This window comes from Hippichthys cyanospilos, chromosome 10 (assembly GCF_059441005.1).
Source record: "Hippichthys cyanospilos isolate Australia breed blue-spotted pipefish chromosome 10, RoL_Hcya_1.0, whole genome shotgun sequence".
NCBI classification, from domain to species: Eukaryota; Metazoa; Chordata; class Actinopteri; order Syngnathiformes; family Syngnathidae; genus Hippichthys; species Hippichthys cyanospilos.
The window spans coordinates 23414647-23429432 of NC_142378.1; positions in this window are offsets into that span (position 1 = coordinate 23414647).

The window sequence follows — 14786 nt, forward strand, 5'->3', positions numbered from 1 at the left end:
AATGTGCTCCACTCGGGCTGAAAACGCTTGTTTGGAACATTTCATTAATGTTGACTATAAATCATAAACTAAGCATTTTTCAGCTGAAATAATGAATGTAGTCCTCTTAATTCTTGCTTCTAAAGCATACGCAAGCAGAAATTTCAATGTACAATGATGTTTTTAAAAAAAACAGTCAAAATGTGCTCCACTCGGGCTGAAAACGCTGTTGGGGACATTTCATTAATGTTGACTATAAATCAAAAACTAAGCATTTTTCAGCTGAAATAATGAATGTAGTCCTCTTAATTCTTGCTTCTAAAGCATACGCAAGCAGAAATTTCAATGTACAATGATGTTTTTAAAAAAACAGTCAAAATGTGCTCCACTCGGGCTGAAAACGCTTGTTGGGGACATTACATTAATGTTGACTATAAATCATAAACTAAGCATTTTTCAGCTGAAATAATGAATGTAGTCCTCTTAATTCTTGCTTCTAAAGCATACGCAAACAGAAATTTCAAAGTACAATGATGTTTTTAAAAAAACGATCAAAATGTGCTCCACTCAGGCTGAAAACGCTTGTTTGGAACATTTCATTAATGTTGACTATAATTCATAAACTAAGCATTTTTCAGCTGAAATAATGAATGTAGTCCTCTTAATTCTTGCTTCTAAAGCATACGCAAGCAGAAATTTCAATGTACAATGATGTTTTTAAAAAAAACAGTCAAAATGTGCTCCACTCGGGCTGAAAACGCTGTTGGGGACATTTCATTAATGTTGACTATAAATCAAAAACTAAGCATTTTTCAGCTGAAATAATGAATGTAGTCCTCTTAATTCTTGCTTCTAAAGCATACGCAAGCAGAAATTTCAATGTACAATGATGTTTTTAAAAAAACAGTCAAAATGTGCTCCACTCGGGCTGAAAACGCTGTTGGGGACATTTCATTAATGTTGACTATAAATCATAAACTAAGCATTTTTCAGCTGAAATAATGAATGTAGTCCTATTAATTCTTGCTTCTAAAGCATACGCAAGCAGAAATTTCAATGTACAATGATGTTTTTAAAAAAAACAGTCAAAATGTGCTCCACTCGGGCTGAAAACGCTGTTGGGGACATTTCATTAATGTTGACTATAAATCAAAAACTAAGCATTTTTCAGCTGAAATAATGAATGTAGTCCTCTTAATTCTTGCTTCTAAAGCATACGCAAGCAGAAATTTCAATGTACAATGATGTTTTTAAAAAAACAGTCAAAATGTGCTCCACTCGGGCTGAAAACGCTTGTTGGGGACATTACATTAATGTTGACTATAAATCATAAACTAAGCATTTTTCAGCTGAAATAATGAATGTAGTCCTCTTAATTCTTGTTTCTAAAGCATACGCAAGCAGAAATTTCAATGTACAATGATGTTTTTAAAAAAACAGTCAAAATGTGCTCCACTCGGGCTGAAAACGCTGTTGGGGACATTTCATTAATGTTGACTATAAATCAAAAACTAAGCATTTTTCAGCTGAAATAATGAATGTAGTCCTCTTAATTCTTGCTTCTAAAGCATACGCAAGCAGAAATTTCAATGTACAATGATGTTTTTAAAAAAACAGTCAAAATGTGCTCCACTCGGGCTGAAAACGCTTGTTTGGAACATTTCATTAATGTTGACTATAAATCATAAACTAAGCATTTTTCAGCTGAAATAATGAATGTAGTCCTCTTAATTCTTGCTTCTAAAGCATACGCAAGTAGAAATTTCAATGTACAATGATGTTTTTAAAAAAACTGTCAAAATGTGCTCCACTCGGGCTGAAAACGCTGTTGGGGACATTTCATTAATGTTGACTATAAATCAAAAACTAAGCATTTTTCAGCTGAAATAATGAATGTAGTCCTCTTAATTCTTGCTTCTAAAGCATACGCAAGCAGAAATTTCAATGTACAATGATGTTTTTAAAAAAACAGTCAAAATGTGCTCCACTCGGGCTGAAAACGCTTGTTGGGGACATTACATTAATGTTGACTATAAATCAAAAACTAAGCATTTTTCAGCTGAAATAATGAATGTAGTCCTCTTAATTCTTGCTTCTAAAGCATACGCAAGCAGAAATTTCAATGTACAATGATGTTTTTAAAAAAACAGTCAAAATGTGCTCCACTCGGGCTGAAAACGCTTGTTGGGGACATTACATTAATGTTGACTATAAATCATAAACTAAGCATTTTTCAGCTGAAATAATGAATGTAGTCCTCTTATTTCTTGCTTCTAAAGCATACGCAAGCAGAAATTTCAATGTACAATGATGTTTTTAAAAAAACAGTCAAAATGTGCTCCACTCGGGCTGAAAACGCTGTTGGGGACATTTCATTAATGTTGACTATAAATCAAAAACTAAGCATTTTTCAGCTGAAATAATGAATGTAGTCCTCTTAATTCTTGCTTCTAAAGCATACGCAAGCAGAAATTTCAATGTACAATGATGTTTTTAAAAAAACAGTCAAAATGTGCTCCACTCGGGCTGAAAACGCTTGTTTGGAACATTTCATTAATGTTGACTATAAATCATAAACTAAGCATTTTTCAGCTGAAATAATGAATGTAGTCCTCTTAATTCTTGCTTCTAAAGCATACGCAAGTAGAAATTTCAATGTACAATGATGTTTTTAAAAAAACAGTCAAAATGTGCTCCACTCGGGCTGAAAACGCTGTTGGGGACATTTCATTAATGTTGACTATAAATCAAAAACTAAGCATTTTTCAGCTGAAATAATGAATGTAGTCCTCTTAATTCTTGCTTCTAAAGCATACGCAAGCAGAAATTTCAATGTACAATGATGTTTTTAAAAAAACAGTCAAAATGTGCTCCACTCGGGCTGAAAACGCTTGTTGGGGACATTACATTAATGTTGACTATAAATCATAAACTAAGCATTTTTCAGCTGAAATAATGAATGTAGTCCTCTTAATTCTTGCTTCTAAAGCATACGCAAACAGAAATTTCAAAGTACAATGATGTTTTTAAAAAAACGGTCAAAATGTGCTCCACTCGGGCTGAAAACGCTTGTTTGGAACATTACATTAATGGTGACTATAAATCATAAACTAAGCATTTTTCAGCTGAAATAATGAATGTAGTCCTCTTAATTCTTGCTTCTAAAGCATACGCAAGCAGAAATTTCAATGTACAATGATGTTTTTAAAAAAAACAGTCAAAATGTGCTCCACTCGGGCTGAAAACGCTGTTGGGGACATTTCATTAATGTTGACTATAAATCATAAACTAAGCATTTTTCAGCTGAAATAATGAATGTAGTCCTCTTAATTCTTGCTTCTAAAGCATACGCAAGCAGAAATTTCAATGTACAATGATGTTTTTAAAAAAACAGTCAAAATGTGCTCCACTCGGGCTGAAAACGCTGTTGGGGACATTTCATTAATGTTGACTATAAATCATAAACTAAGCATTTTTCAGCTGAAATAATGAATGTAGTCCTCTTAATTCTTGCTTCTAAAGCATACGCAAGCAGAAATTTCAATGTACAATGATGTTTTTAAAAAAACAGTCAAAATGTGCTCCACTCGGGCTGAAAACGCTTGTTTGGGACATTTCATTAATGGTGACTATAAATCATAAACTAAGCATTTTTCAGCTGAAATAATGAATGTAGTCCTCTTAATTCTTGCTTCTAAAGCATACGCAAGCAGAAATTTCAATGTACAATGATGTTTTTAAAAAAACAGTCAAAATGTGCTCCACTCGGGCTGAAAACGCTGTTGGGGACATTTCATTAATGTTGACTATAAATCATAAACTAAGCATTTTTCAGCTGAAATAATGAATGTAGTCCTCTTAATTCTTGCTTCTAAAGCATACGCAAGCAGAAATTTCAATGTACAATGATGTTTTTAAAAAAACAGTCAAAATGTGCTCCACTCGGGCTGAAAACGCTTGTTGGGGACATTACATTAATGTTGACTATAAATCATAAACTAAGCATTTTTCAGCTGAAATAATGAATGTAGTCCTCTTAATTCTTGCTTCTAAAGCATACGCAAGCAGACATTTCAATGTACAATGATGTTTTTAAAAAAAACAGTCAAAATGTGCTCCACTCGGGCTGAAAACGCTGTTGGGGACATTTCATTAATGTTGACTATAAATCAAAAACTAAGCATTTTTCAGCTGAAATAATGAATGTAGTCCTCTTAATTCTTGCTTCTAAAGCATACGCAAGCAGAAATTTCAATGTACAATGATGTTTTTAAAAAAACAGTCAAAATGTGCTCCACTCGGGCTGAAAACGCTTGTTTGGAACATTTCATTAATGTTGACTATAAATCATAAACTAAGCATTTTTCAGCTGAAATAATGAATGTAGTCCTCTTAATTCTTGCTTCTAAAGCATACGCAAGCAGAAATTTCAATGTACAATGATGTTTTTAAAAAAAACAGTCAAAATGTGCTCCACTCGGGCTGAAAACGCTGTTGGGGACATTTCATTAATGTTGACTATAAATCAAAAACTAAGCATTTTTCAGCTGAAATAATGAATGTAGTCCTCTTAATTCTTGCTTCTAAAGCATACGCAAGCAGAAATTTCAATGTACAATGATGTTTTTAAAAAAACAGTCAAAATGTGCTCCACTCGGGCTGAAAACGCTTGTTGGGGACATTACATTAATGTTGACTATAAATCATAAACTAAGCATTTTTCAGCTGAAATAATGAATGTAGTCCTCTTAATTCTTGCTTCTAAAGCATACGCAAACAGAAATTTCAAAGTACAATGATGTTTTTAAAAAAACGGTCAAAATGTGCTCCACTCAGGCTGAAAACGCTTGTTTGGAACATTTCATTAATGTTGACTATAATTCATAAACTAAGCATTTTTCAGCTGAAATAATGAATGTAGTCCTCTTAATTCTTGCTTCTAAAGCATACGCAAGCAGAAATTTCAATGTACAATGATGTTTTTAAAAAAAACAGTCAAAATGTGCTCCACTCGGGCTGAAAACGCTGTTGGGGACATTTCATTAATGTTGACTATAAATCAAAAACTAAGCATTTTTCAGCTGAAATAATGAATGTAGTCCTCTTAATTCTTGCTTCTAAAGCATACGCAAGCAGAAATTTCAATGTACAATGATGTTTTTAAAAAAACAGTCAAAATGTGCTCCACTCGGGCTGAAAACGCTGTTGGGGACATTTCATTAATGTTGACTATAAATCATAAACTAAGCATTTTTCAGCTGAAATAATGAATGTAGTCCTATTAATTCTTGCTTCTAAAGCATACGCAAGCAGAAATTTCAATGTACAATGATGTTTTTAAAAAAAACAGTCAAAATGTGCTCCACTCGGGCTGAAAACGCTGTTGGGGACATTTCATTAATGTTGACTATAAATCAAAAACTAAGCATTTTTCAGCTGAAATAATGAATGTAGTCCTCTTAATTCTTGCTTCTAAAGCATACGCAAGCAGAAATTTCAATGTACAATGATGTTTTTAAAAAAACAGTCAAAATGTGCTCCACTCGGGCTGAAAACGCTTGTTGGGGACATTACATTAATGTTGACTATAAATCATAAACTAAGCATTTTTCAGCTGAAATAATGAATGTAGTCCTCTTAATTCTTGTTTCTAAAGCATACGCAAGCAGAAATTTCAATGTACAATGATGTTTTTAAAAAAACAGTCAAAATGTGCTCCACTCGGGCTGAAAACGCTGTTGGGGACATTTCATTAATGTTGACTATAAATCAAAAACTAAGCATTTTTCAGCTGAAATAATGAATGTAGTCCTCTTAATTCTTGCTTCTAAAGCATACGCAAGCAGAAATTTCAATGTACAATGATGTTTTTAAAAAAACAGTCAAAATGTGCTCCACTCGGGCTGAAAACGCTTGTTTGGAACATTTCATTAATGTTGACTATAAATCATAAACTAAGCATTTTTCAGCTGAAATAATGAATGTAGTCCTCTTAATTCTTGCTTCTAAAGCATACGCAAGTAGAAATTTCAATGTACAATGATGTTTTTAAAAAAACTGTCAAAATGTGCTCCACTCGGGCTGAAAACGCTGTTGGGGACATTTCATTAATGTTGACTATAAATCAAAAACTAAGCATTTTTCAGCTGAAATAATGAATGTAGTCCTCTTAATTCTTGCTTCTAAAGCATACGCAAGCAGAAATTTCAATGTACAATGATGTTTTTAAAAAAACAGTCAAAATGTGCTCCACTCGGGCTGAAAACGCTTGTTGGGGACATTACATTAATGTTGACTATAAATCAAAAACTAAGCATTTTTCAGCTGAAATAATGAATGTAGTCCTCTTAATTCTTGCTTCTAAAGCATACGCAAGCAGAAATTTCAATGTACAATGATGTTTTTAAAAAAACAGTCAAAATGTGCTCCACTCGGGCTGAAAACGCTTGTTGGGGACATTACATTAATGTTGACTATAAATCATAAACTAAGCATTTTTCAGCTGAAATAATGAATGTAGTCCTCTTATTTCTTGCTTCTAAAGCATACGCAAGCAGAAATTTCAATGTACAATGATGTTTTTAAAAAAACAGTCAAAATGTGCTCCACTCGGGCTGAAAACGCTGTTGGGGACATTTCATTAATGTTGACTATAAATCAAAAACTAAGCATTTTTCAGCTGAAATAATGAATGTAGTCCTCTTAATTCTTGCTTCTAAAGCATACGCAAGCAGAAATTTCAATGTACAATGATGTTTTTAAAAAAACAGTCAAAATGTGCTCCACTCGGGCTGAAAACGCTTGTTTGGAACATTTCATTAATGTTGACTATAAATCATAAACTAAGCATTTTTCAGCTGAAATAATGAATGTAGTCCTCTTAATTCTTGCTTCTAAAGCATACGCAAACAGAAATTTCAAAGTACAATGATGTTTTTAAAAAAACGGTCAAAATGTGCTCCACTCGGGCTGAAAACGCTTGTTTGGAACATTACATTAATGGTGACTATAAATCATAAACTAAGCATTTTTCAGCTGAAATAATGAATGTAGTCCTCTTAATTCTTGCTTCTAAAGCATACGCAAGCAGAAATTTCAATGTACAATGATGTTTTTAAAAAAAACAGTCAAAATGTGCTCCACTCGGGCTGAAAACGCTGTTGGGGACATTTCATTAATGTTGACTATAAATCATAAACTAAGCATTTTTCAGCTGAAATAATGAATGTAGTCCTCTTAATTCTTGCTTCTAAAGCATACGCAAGCAGAAATTTCAATGTACAATGATGTTTTTAAAAAAACAGTCAAAATGTGCTCCACTCGGGCTGAAAACGCTGTTGGGGACATTTCATTAATGTTGACTATAAATCATAAACTAAGCATTTTTCAGCTGAAATAATGAATGTAGTCCTCTTAATTCTTGCTTCTAAAGCATACGCAAGCAGAAATTTCAATGTACAATGATGTTTTTAAAAAAACAGTCAAAATGTGCTCCACTCGGGCTGAAAACGCTTGTTTGGGACATTACATTAATGGTGACTATAAATCATAAACTAAGCATTTTTCAGCTGAAATAATGAATGTAGTCCTCTTAATTCTTGCTTCTAAAGCATACGCAAGCAGAAATTTCAATGTACAATGATGTTTTTAAAAAAACAGTCAAAATGTGCTCCACTCGGGCTGAAAACGCTGTTGGGGACATTTCATTAATGTTGACTATAAATCATAAACTAAGCATTTTTCAGCTGAAATAATGAATGTAGTCCTCTTAATTCTTGCTTCTAAAGCATACGCAAGCAGAAATTTCAATGTACAATGATGTTTTTAAAAAAACAGTCAAAATGTGCTCCACTCGGGCTGAAAACGCTTGTTGGGGACATTACATTAATGTTGACTATAAATCATAAACTAAGCATTTTTCAGCTGAAATAATGAATGTAGTCCTCTTAATTCTTGCTTCTAAAGCATACGCAAGCAGACATTTCAATGTACAATGATGTTTTTAAAAAAAACAGTCAAAATGTGCTCCACTCGGGCTGAAAACGCTGTTGGGGACATTTCATTAATGTTGACTATAAATCAAAAACTAAGCATTTTTCAGCTGAAATAATGAATGTAGTCCTCTTAATTCTTGCTTCTAAAGCATACGCAAGCAGAAATTTCAATGTACAATGATGTTTTTAAAAAAACAGTCAAAATGTGCTCCACTCGGGCTGAAAACGCTTGTTTGGAACATTTCATTAATGTTGACTATAAATCATAAACTAAGCATTTTTCAGCTGAAATAATGAATGTAGTCCTCTTAATTCTTGCTTCTAAAGCATACGCAAGCAGAAATTTCAATGTACAATGATGTTTTTAAAAAAAACAGTCAAAATGTGCTCCACTCGGGCTGAAAACGCTGTTGGGGACATTTCATTAATGTTGACTATAAATCAAAAACTAAGCATTTTTCAGCTGAAATAATGAATGTAGTCCTCTTAATTCTTGCTTCTAAAGCATACGCAAGCAGAAATTTCAATGTACAATGATGTTTTTAAAAAAACAGTCAAAATGTGCTCCACTCGGGCTGAAAACGCTTGTTGGGGACATTACATTAATGTTGACTATAAATCATAAACTAAGCATTTTTCAGCTGAAATAATGAATGTAGTCCTCTTAATTCTTGCTTCTAAAGCATACGCAAACAGAAATTTCAAAGTACAATGATGTTTTTAAAAAAACGGTCAAAATGTGCTCCACTCAGGCTGAAAACGCTTGTTTGGAACATTTCATTAATGTTGACTATAATTCATAAACTAAGCATTTTTCAGCTGAAATAATGAATGTAGTCCTCTTAATTCTTGCTTCTAAAGCATACGCAAGCAGAAATTTCAATGTACAATGATGTTTTTAAAAAAAACAGTCAAAATGTGCTCCACTCGGGCTGAAAACGCTGTTGGGGACATTTCATTAATGTTGACTATAAATCAAAAACTAAGCATTTTTCAGCTGAAATAATGAATGTAGTCCTCTTAATTCTTGCTTCTAAAGCATACGCAAGCAGAAATTTCAATGTACAATGATGTTTTTAAAAAAACAGTCAAAATGTGCTCCACTCGGGCTGAAAACGCTGTTGGGGACATTTCATTAATGTTGACTATAAATCATAAACTAAGCATTTTTCAGCTGAAATAATGAATGTAGTCCTATTAATTCTTGCTTCTAAAGCATACGCAAGCAGAAATTTCAATGTACAATGATGTTTTTAAAAAAAACAGTCAAAATGTGCTCCACTCGGGCTGAAAACGCTGTTGGGGACATTTCATTAATGTTGACTATAAATCAAAAACTAAGCATTTTTCAGCTGAAATAATGAATGTAGTCCTCTTAATTCTTGCTTCTAAAGCATACGCAAGCAGAAATTTCAATGTACAATGATGTTTTTAAAAAAACAGTCAAAATGTGCTCCACTCGGGCTGAAAACGCTTGTTGGGGACATTACATTAATGTTGACTATAAATCATAAACTAAGCATTTTTCAGCTGAAATAATGAATGTAGTCCTCTTAATTCTTGTTTCTAAAGCATACGCAAGCAGAAATTTCAATGTACAATGATGTTTTTAAAAAAACAGTCAAAATGTGCTCCACTCGGGCTGAAAACGCTGTTGGGGACATTTCATTAATGTTGACTATAAATCAAAAACTAAGCATTTTTCAGCTGAAATAATGAATGTAGTCCTCTTAATTCTTGCTTCTAAAGCATACGCAAGCAGAAATTTCAATGTACAATGATGTTTTTAAAAAAACAGTCAAAATGTGCTCCACTCGGGCTGAAAACGCTTGTTTGGAACATTTCATTAATGTTGACTATAAATCATAAACTAAGCATTTTTCAGCTGAAATAATGAATGTAGTCCTCTTAATTCTTGCTTCTAAAGCATACGCAAGTAGAAATTTCAATGTACAATGATGTTTTTAAAAAAACTGTCAAAATGTGCTCCACTCGGGCTGAAAACGCTGTTGGGGACATTTCATTAATGTTGACTATAAATCAAAAACTAAGCATTTTTCAGCTGAAATAATGAATGTAGTCCTCTTAATTCTTGCTTCTAAAGCATACGCAAGCAGAAATTTCAATGTACAATGATGTTTTTAAAAAAACAGTCAAAATGTGCTCCACTCGGGCTGAAAACGCTTGTTGGGGACATTACATTAATGTTGACTATAAATCAAAAACTAAGCATTTTTCAGCTGAAATAATGAATGTAGTCCTCTTAATTCTTGCTTCTAAAGCATACGCAAGCAGAAATTTCAATGTACAATGATGTTTTTAAAAAAACAGTCAAAATGTGCTCCACTCGGGCTGAAAACGCTTGTTGGGGACATTACATTAATGTTGACTATAAATCATAAACTAAGCATTTTTCAGCTGAAATAATGAATGTAGTCCTCTTATTTCTTGCTTCTAAAGCATACGCAAGCAGAAATTTCAATGTACAATGATGTTTTTAAAAAAACAGTCAAAATGTGCTCCACTCGGGCTGAAAACGCTGTTGGGGACATTTCATTAATGTTGACTATAAATCAAAAACTAAGCATTTTTCAGCTGAAATAATGAATGTAGTCCTCTTAATTCTTGCTTCTAAAGCATACGCAAGCAGAAATTTCAATGTACAATGATGTTTTTAAAAAAACAGTCAAAATGTGCTCCACTCGGGCTGAAAACGCTTGTTTGGAACATTTCATTAATGTTGACTATAAATCATAAACTAAGCATTTTTCAGCTGAAATAATGAATGTAGTCCTCTTAATTCTTGCTTCTAAAGCATACGCAAGTAGAAATTTCAATGTACAATGATGTTTTTAAAAAAACAGTCAAAATGTGCTCCACTCGGGCTGAAAACGCTGTTGGGGACATTTCATTAATGTTGACTATAAATCAAAAACTAAGCATTTTTCAGCTGAAATAATGAATGTAGTCCTCTTAATTCTTGCTTCTAAAGCATACGCAAGCAGAAATTTCAATGTACAATGATGTTTTTAAAAAAACAGTCAAAATGTGCTCCACTCGGGCTGAAAACGCTTGTTGGGGACATTACATTAATGTTGACTATAAATCATAAACTAAGCATTTTTCAGCTGAAATAATGAATGTAGTCCTCTTAATTCTTGCTTCTAAAGCATACGCAAACAGAAATTTCAAAGTACAATGATGTTTTTAAAAAAACGGTCAAAATGTGCTCCACTCGGGCTGAAAACGCTTGTTTGGAACATTTCATTAATGTTGACTATAATTCATAAACTAAGCATTTTTCAGCTGAAATAATGAATGTAGTCCTCTTAATTCTTGCTTCTAAAGCATACGCAAGCAGAAATTTCAATGTACAATGATGTTTTTAAAAAAAACAGTCAAAATGTGCTCCACTCGGGCTGAAAACGCTGTTGGGGACATTTCATTAATGTTGACTATAAATCAAAAACTAAGCATTTTTCAGCTGAAATAATGAATGTAGTCCTCTTAATTCTTGCTTCTAAAGCATACGCAAGCAGAAATTTCAATGTACAATGATGTTTTTAAAAAAACAGTCAAAATGTGCTCCACTCGGGCTGAAAACGCTGTTGGGGACATTTCATTAATGTTGACTATAAATCATAAACTAAGCATTTTTCAGCTGAAATAATGAATGTAGTCCTCTTAATTCTTGCTTCTAAAGCATACGCAAGCAGAAATTTCAATGTACAATGATGTTTTTAAAAAAACAGTCAAAATGTGCTCCACTCGGGCTGAAAACGCTTGTTTGGGACATTACATTAATGGTGACTATAAATCATAAACTAAGCATTTTTCAGCTGAAATAATGAATGTAGTCCTCTTAATTCTTGCTTCTAAAGCATACGCAAGCAGAAATTTCAATGTACAATGATGTTTTTAAAAAAACAGTCAAAATGTGCTCCACTCGGGCTGAAAACGCTGTTGGGGACATTTCATTAATGTTGACTATAAATCATAAACTAAGCATTTTTCAGCTGAAATAATGAATGTAGTCCTCTTAATTCTTGCTTCTAAAGCATACGCAAGCAGAAATTTCAATGTACAATGATGTTTTTAAAAAAACAGTCAAAATGTGCTCCACTCGGGCTGAAAACGCTTGTTGGGGACATTACATTAATGTTGACTATAAATCATAAACTAAGCATTTTTCAGCTGAAATAATGAATGTAGTCCTCTTAATTCTTGCTTCTAAAGCATACGCAAGCAGAAATTTCAATGTACAATGATGTTTTTAAAAAAACAGTCAAAATGTGCTCCACTCGGGCTGAAAACGCTTGTTTGGGACATTACATTAATGGTGACTATAAATCATAAACTAAGCATTTTTCAGCTGAAATAATGAATGTAGTCCTCTTAATTCTTGCTTCTAAAGCATACGCAAGCAGAAATTTCAATGTACAATGATGTTTTTAAAAAAACAGTCAAAATGTGCTCCACTCGGGCTGAAAACGCTGTTGGGGACATTTCATTAATGTTGACTATAAATCATAAACTAAGCATTTTTCAGCTGAAATAATGAATGTAGTCCTCTTAATTCTTGCTTCTAAAGCATACGCAAGCAGAAATTTCAATGTACAATGATGTTTTTAAAAAAACAGTCAAAATGTGCTCCACTCGGGCTGAAAACGCTTGTTGGGGACATTACATTAATGTTGACTATAAATCATAAACTAAGCATTTTTCAGCTGAAATAATGAATGTAGTCCTCTTAATTCTTGCTTCTAAAGCATACGCAAGCAGACATTTCAATGTACAATGATGTTTTTAAAAAAAACAGTCAAAATGTGCTCCACTCGGGCTGAAAACGCTGTTGGGGACATTTCATTAATGTTGACTATAAATCAAAAACTAAGCATTTTTCAGCTGAAATAATGAATGTAGTCCTCTTAATTCTTGCTTCTAAAGCATACGCAAGCAGAAATTTCAATGTACAATGATGTTTTTAAAAAAACAGTCAAAATGTGCTCCACTCGGGCTGAAAACGCTTGTTTGGAACATTTCATTAATGTTGACTATAAATCATAAACTAAGCATTTTTCAGCTGAAATAATGAATGTAGTCCTCTTAATTCTTGCTTCTAAAGCATACGCAAGCAGAAATTTCAATGTACAATGATGTTTTTAAAAAAACAGTCAAAATGTGCTCCACTCGGGCTGAAAACGCTGTTGGGGACATTTCATTAATGTTGACTATAAATCAAAAACTAAGCATTTTTCAGCTGAAATAATGAATGTAGTCCTCTTAATTCTTGCTTCTAAAGCATACGCAAGCAGAAATTTCAATGTACAATGATGTTTTTAAAAAAACAGTCAAAATGTGCTCCACTCGGGCTGAGAACGCTTGTTTGGAACATTTCATTAATGTTGACTATAAATCATAAACTAAGCATTTTTCAGCTGAAATAATGAATGTAGTCCTCTTAATTCTTGCTTCTAAAGCATACGCAAGCAGAAATTTCAATGTACAATGATGTTTTTAAAAAAACAGTCAAAATGTGCTCCACTCGGGCTGAAAACGCTGTTGGGGACATTTCATTAATGTTGACTATAAATCAAAAACTAAGCATTTTTCAGCTGAAATAATGAATGTAGTCCTCTTAATTCTTGCTTCTAAAGCATACGCAAGCAGAAATTTCAATGTACAATGATGTTTTTAAAAAAACAGTCAAAATGTGCTCCACTCGGGCTGAAAACGCTTGTTGGGGACATTACATTAATGTTGACTATAAATCATAAACTAAGCATTTTTCAGCTGAAATAATGAATGTAGTCCTCTTAATTCTTGCTTCTAAAGCATACGCAAGCAGAAATTTCAATGTTCAATGATGTTTTTAAAAAAAACAGTCAAAATGTGCTCCACTCGGGCTGAAAACGCTGTTGGGGACATTTCATTAATGTTGACTATAAATCAAAAACTAAGCATTTTTCAGCTGAAATAATGAATGTAGTCCTCTTAATTCTTGCTTCTAAAGCATACGCAAGCAGAAATTTCAATGTACAATGATGTTTTTAAAAAAACAGTCAAAATGTGCTCCACTCGGGCTGAAAACGCTGTTGGGGACATTTCATTAATGTTGACTATAATTCATAAACTAAGCATTTTTCAGCTGAAATAATGAATGTAGTCCTCTTAATTCTTGCTTCTAAAGCATACGCAAGCAGAAATTTCAATGTACAATGATGTTTTTAAAAAAACAGTCAAAATGTGCTCCACTCGGGCTGAAAACGCTTGTTGGGGACATTACATTAATGTTGACTATAAATCAAAAACTAAGCATTTTTCAGCTGAAATAATGAATGTAGTCCTCTTAATTCTTGCTTCTAAAGCATACGCAAGCAGAAATTTCAATGTACAATGATGTTTTTAAAAAAACAGTCAAAATGTGCTCCACTCGGGCTGAAAACGCTTGTTGGGGACATTACATTAATGTTGACTATAAATCATAAACTAAGCATTTTTCAGCTGAAATAATGAATGTAGTCCTCTTATTTCTTGCTTCTAAAGCATACGCAAGCAGAAATTTCAATGTACAATGATGTTTTTAAAAAAACAGTCAAAATGTGCTCCACTCGGGCTGAAAACGCTGTTGGGGACATTTCATTAATGTTGACTATAAATCAAAAACCAAGCATTTTTCAGCTGAAATAATGAATGTAGTCCTCTTAATTCTTGCTTCTAAAGCATACGCAAGCAGAAATTTCAATGTACAATGATGTTTTTAAAAAAACAGTCAAAATGTGCTCCACTCGGGCTCGAAACGCTTGTTTGGAA